Below are 6,000 nucleotides of genomic sequence, written 5' to 3' on the forward strand. Positions count from 1 at the left end.
TCTGTAATCTGTGGAAGACTTCATATGTGTTTACATGGGTATCCAAGCAAGCTCGCTTCTTTTTGTGTGTGTGGCAAAATAAAAACATGGTTTCTCCACTTCTCAAGCCAATGCTACCTTTCCCACCACACAGCAGAGGCAATCTGGATCTGCAGATGCGCTGATTCGGCACTTTGACTCATCTTAAACTGCCTGAGCAGCCAGTGGATGTCATGACATTTGATACAGATATTCATGTTCTCCAGAGAAACCCGCCTTCGGACTTCGGGGATCCTCTGACTTTTCCTGCAGCACCAGGAGCAGCTTGACCTTTTGGGTTCGGGCAGCAGCGTCTTAAAAACGTATCAGATATAATTCATTACGCAAACCATCAGGTCGTTTTCAGAACTGAACACTGTTTCCAGGATAACGGTTGTCGAAGACGCTGAAAACACTGCTGCTGCAGATGCACACCATGGACGTAGGTGTAAACTGATTGAAGTCCATTTCTATCAGGTGTTTCAAATCAGTGTTAACATGACTGTGATGAATAAACAAATCTGAGCTTTGTGAGAGCGGTCCACTGCTTTCTGAACGTTGCAGTTTATCTGGTCTGTTTCTTCTCCTCAGTGGTTTATGAATAATTTCTTCCAATAACCGATAGCATCAGCCTTACAGAATATTTCCTTACTCAGTTACTTTACCTGAAGCTAATCAGCGACAGTGTTCTGACGGATCGGCTAATGTGTAACATAGCAGCAAAGCTGCCATGCGGCCACACTCACCAGTCGACTGATCAGGTTGGTTTTCAACTCCTGGTGGCTTTGATTTAACAAAGTGCTGCGAACAGTTTGGTTCATACTGACATTTTCCCTTAGCGGTCGATCTGTTGGCTGCACATCCATGACGTTCCACTGTATTCAAATCTTCTCTATTGGACTGAGATCAGTGATATCATCTGAATTGATCCAAACACTGTAAAGATTTGAAGGATTTGTAACTTTGTAACTCATTTTCACTAACAGTAAAACATGTATTTGAACTGCTTTTCATGGTCATTTGACCTTCAAATATATTTAAACTTTCACCAACACAGATTTCTTTATTCTTACTGAAAGGGTTTATGTCTTCCACTCTTATTTTCCTCACAGTTGTAATATAATTTGATCCCAATTTCTGCCAAGGAAAACATGCATGATTAAATGTAGTATTTTCTACACTGAGAGAAAGGTCTGAAAAAAAAAAAAAAAAAAACCCACAGCACTCAATCATCCTGTGCCGACAGTTTGACGTTTGGCAGCAACACCAGGATATTAGGACCAACCTGTGGCTTGAGTTGGACTAACAGAGAAAATCCACTTCCCTGCAGTCTGTGGCCGAGACGTGTCCAACAATGCCGTCGGATGTATTCTTGTGTTTTCACAACAGAGGGATAAATCTCCAAGGCCCATTCTCACACTCCCCCTCTCCCTCAGCCCCCGCCCTCCTCCGTCTGACGGACAATGTGAAGTCGCTTAAATGTTCGTTATTAATGTAACCATCGGATTTTGTTTTCTGTAAATGAGAGCGTACCATCTCAGAAATGACTCAAAGAAAGTTTAAAAAAAAAAATCTAAGTTCTTTAATGAAATCTGAAAGTTACAAGGATGTATCGAGTGTCATTTCAGAAACGTGACTTACATTCCTCAGTAGAAACTTAAAATCCAAACTAACGACTCGTTTAAGCGGCGTCGATTTCCATTAAAAACACAAAACTGTTCTCTTGTTTTCGGTTTCTGTTGCTCGGAGTGACTGAAAATGCAACTTTTTTGGAAACAGACTCAAACGTAGAACTTTGTGAAAACATCTGGGCGTCGTCGTCATGAAAATGGGCAAAAACAAAACTTCCTGCATGCTGAAGGCCTGTTGCAGCGGACACGCTGACAGTGGAAACGCTGCCACTGTGCATGCACACCACGGCTTCAGTCAACAGTTGTTCTGCACATGCAGACGGACAATAACAAACACGGTGGTCTCCAGAGTCACCTGAGTCTCAGTCTACATTCGAGTTTCATAGCTGCGAGTCACCTGTCACAGTGGTGGTCTGTCCATACAAATGTCCCTGTTCTCTCATCGTTAATGTTTATTATGTATTTCTTCTGAAACTTCGCTTAAGTGAAAACGTGAAAACGCTGCATTTTCACTTGAAAGGTTTCCGTATCAGCAGGCTGTAAGTGAACACACACTGACCTCAGACTCATTTACCTTCAGTAATCAAGACTTAATCCATTTCAGAGCTCTCGTGAGTAAAGCACATTAAACCTCCAACACTCTGAACGATCCTGCAGCGTGCAGGGAGCGAGCTCCGAGAGCCAGAGCAGCAACTGACTTTCACATTTCCACATGGGAGAGCAGTGACCTGGACTGTATAAACCAGGGAGAGGAGGGGGGAGGAGGATGCACGAGGGGGGAGGACAACTGAAATAAGAGAGACCAGATGGAGCAAAACTAAGAAACAGTAACACAAGAGATTAACACAGCGCTAATAGGAGAGGGAATAATGTTTAACACGGGTCTGTGACATGAAAATATTCACATCTCGAGACTAAACTTCGGCGATCACGCGCATGTCGACTGATTTTGGAGAAAAGGTTGAGCACACAATATAAACACAAACCCACAAAGCATATTGTGTGCTTTTTAAGTGCATACACGTGTTCCTGTGTGTTTCTCTGTGTAGGAACATGTTCTGTACGTGTGCGTATTTTAACTTCATGCAAGTTTAATGACACTGGCGCGCCTCGCCTCGAGTGCCGCCAAATCCTCTCATCCCCATTTGAAACGTGGAACCATCAGACTGAAACAAAACAATGAGGGGGGAAAACAACAAATCTCCTCAAAACCATCAAAACAGCTCCGGAGAGGTTGAAAAAATACAGACTGATATTAAAACTGTTACAAGTGGACTTTCCTGTTGACAAGCAATCACTCATTCTCGCCTTTTTAAAATAATACAAGTTGGATTATTCAAGCCTAAAAATGTTGTCTCTGGTTTTTCACATCTATTCCTCCACGATGACTCAGAGAGCCACTCAGTCCACTTACGTCTAATCCTTCCCAGGCAATAACGCTGTTGTGAAACAGTCGACGTTATTCGTTTCATATGTAAGAGGTCAAGAATTTTGACACATCTGAGTAAATCCATGAGAAAGACAGGATGAATAAGAACCGAGAAGACGAAGCGAAGAGCACAATCGTTCCGGAATAATTACATTCACAAGGTTTTAGCTCAAATTAAAGCATGTGACAGTAATAAATTATTGTTTTTATCTCACAATGGGAATACAATTGTGCAATTTTGAGTTCTTTACTATGTTCATCTTTTTGCATGTGAATGTGTTTAATTTTATTGGACACCATAACTTTTTTGTGGCTGCTTTGTGTTTCTGATGCCGGTTAAAGGGATGGGGTTTTTTTTTTTTTTTTTTTTTTGCTATTGTAAAGTTTAAGTTATGGACAGTAATTCTGAACAGATATACAGCACAGTGAGGTGTGTGTGTGTGTGTGTGTGTGTGTGTGTGTGTGTGTGTGTGTGTGTGTGTGTGTGTGTGTGTGTGTGTGTGTGTGTGTGTGTGTGTGTGAGCGTTCTTGTATTTCTATCCTTGTCGGGGCCAAATGTCCCCACAAGGATAGCAAAACGTGGAACGACGTGCCTTGTGGGGACCTTTTTCCGGTCCTAAGTAGGAGAAACAGTGTTTTCTTGACCATGTTGTTGTTACTGAAAAAAGTAAAAGTGCAAAAACATTTCTTTAGGGTTAGGCTTTGTTGTGGTGTGGGTTAGGGTTAGGGTAAGGGTCAGGGTTAGGGGCTAGACATGAATGGGAGTCAATGGACGGTCCCCACAAGGATAGAAATACAAGACTGAGCGTGTGTGTGTGTGTGTACCAAAAAACTTGAAATAAATGTAACTGCAGGACCTTAGTGGAACGGAAGTGAAACTCTCTAAACTGGAGATGCAGCCTCCGTCACATCATGGCCGAGAGTGTTTTTGTGAAGCTCAGTTGGCTTTCATTAGTTTTTTATTCCCCGCTGATTTTTACGATTTCACGATAGCTGATTGTTCTATGATGTATGAGTGTGGATTTTATTTTGGGGTGGTTTTTTAGCACATTTTATTCTTCTCCAGTAAACTTTCTACCTACATTTTTATGTGCTCACACAGTGACACATGCCGTTTTTAATGTATTTCACGGTTCTTTTTAAGAGCCTGCTTAGATGAGACTTCAAGTGAAAACACTTTTTTAGCATTTTTGTTTCATTAAGGTTTTGAAAATGATGTCCATTTACACGGCACCAGCAGAAACAATAGAAGAACGTTAGGTTCTGAACTTCTCTGCATTTTCATGATGTGACACATGCACAAGCACTGCTTATAATTTCATTGTTTTCAACATAAACAATAAAAATTATTCTGATTCTGATCGTTGTTCTACATCTAATATCTTTGGAGTGGACGAGGTGGTTTATTGTGATTGTGAAGTCTTTAAGTAACATCCTTTAATCGAAGTGTGTTTTATTTTAAGGCCTAAAATCACCAATATAAGCAGCAGTTCTACATCTTTTTTTATTTACCTAAATTTCCCATGCTACACAGGAACAAGCACAATCCTGCAGTTTCACTCTTCCGCTGAGCATGCCGCGCAAGTCTGACCGCCTAAAAATATCATCAGCAAGCAGCGCTTTCTCCATCTTCACACTAAATCGAGTGGCAGAACACAACTGGATCCGCAGCGTCGAGGCGGAGTTATATTGATAAATATTAGATGGGATACATTTTATTGCACGGAGCTTGTTGTGTTTGTTGTTTTTGAAGTGGACTGTGTGTACTTAGCGGGAGAAAGAAGGGAATTTAGGCGAAAAACACACGCAATGGATAAAGACACGCTACGAGGAGGAGAAGGAGGGGGGATTAAACCAAATGCTTCTCCGTCTTAGAAAACAAGTCAGGAAATCACCTGAAGCCATCGTCATCTAACAAATCTCACGAAAAGCTTTTGAAGAACAAAAACAAAAATCCCTGGGATCTTCTTGACTCAATCAATTTTGGACGGGGTGTTGTGTGGGGATAAATAAGTAAGTGGATGAAACACATTTGAAGGCTGAAATGCTCTTATAGCTGCAGACTTTGCATGTTCGCCCTCTGGCCAAGCAGCAGAGGAACATGTGTCCCATTACGGAGCGGGAATGCACGGAAGACACAAACCCATCACCGTGGAGGAAGCAGAATAACACACCGCACCGTTCTCGGCCACAGACATTGTTTTCAGTGCCCCATGCCAGCCATCCTGTTGCCATCCATCACACACATCTCCCGTCTGTCTGGAATCGTCGATCAGATTTCAGCCAGATTCTCTCAGTCTTGTGAAACTCCAGATTTATTGCCATGATTTTGTGCGTGTGTGAGAAACCGAGAGACAGTGAGGAGGGGAGAAAAAAAAAAGTGTCCACTTCTTGATTTATGACGCTGCTATTGGTAATCAATATGGTTCTTTTAAGTCATTTGGATGCTGTGATTGATACTCGGAGTGGTCAGCATATGGGCCGGGAACCCGAGCCTCCAGTCTGACCGTTCCCACATGGGAAACACTATCTGCGCTGTATCCAGTGCATTTATTGTTTGTGCTCCAGCAAATTAGCTGTAAATAAAAGAAAAGGCTAAAAATGCTGAAATATTTGGGATTTATTGAACTTTTTGGATTAAAAAAAGAAAAAAAATCCGCTATGATTGCACTGAAATGAAACATATACAAGTGGTTGATACCTTCTTTTTCTTTTCCCAAAAAAAAATTCTGTTTATACTTTTATACAACAAACTTGCTCTCTGTTATAACAAGCAGCAAACCAGATCGAATTAAACACTGACTGGTTATAATTGTTCAGACCAGAAAAAAGCCCCAGACTGGAGAGTCAATACCCACACCTCCAAAACAAAAATAAAAATCAGTCAATCGGTAAATAACAGATAGAATAGAAACAGAATTA

This window comes from Salarias fasciatus, chromosome 6 (assembly GCF_902148845.1).
Source record: "Salarias fasciatus chromosome 6, fSalaFa1.1, whole genome shotgun sequence".
Classification (NCBI taxonomy): Eukaryota; Metazoa; Chordata; class Actinopteri; order Blenniiformes; family Blenniidae; genus Salarias; species Salarias fasciatus.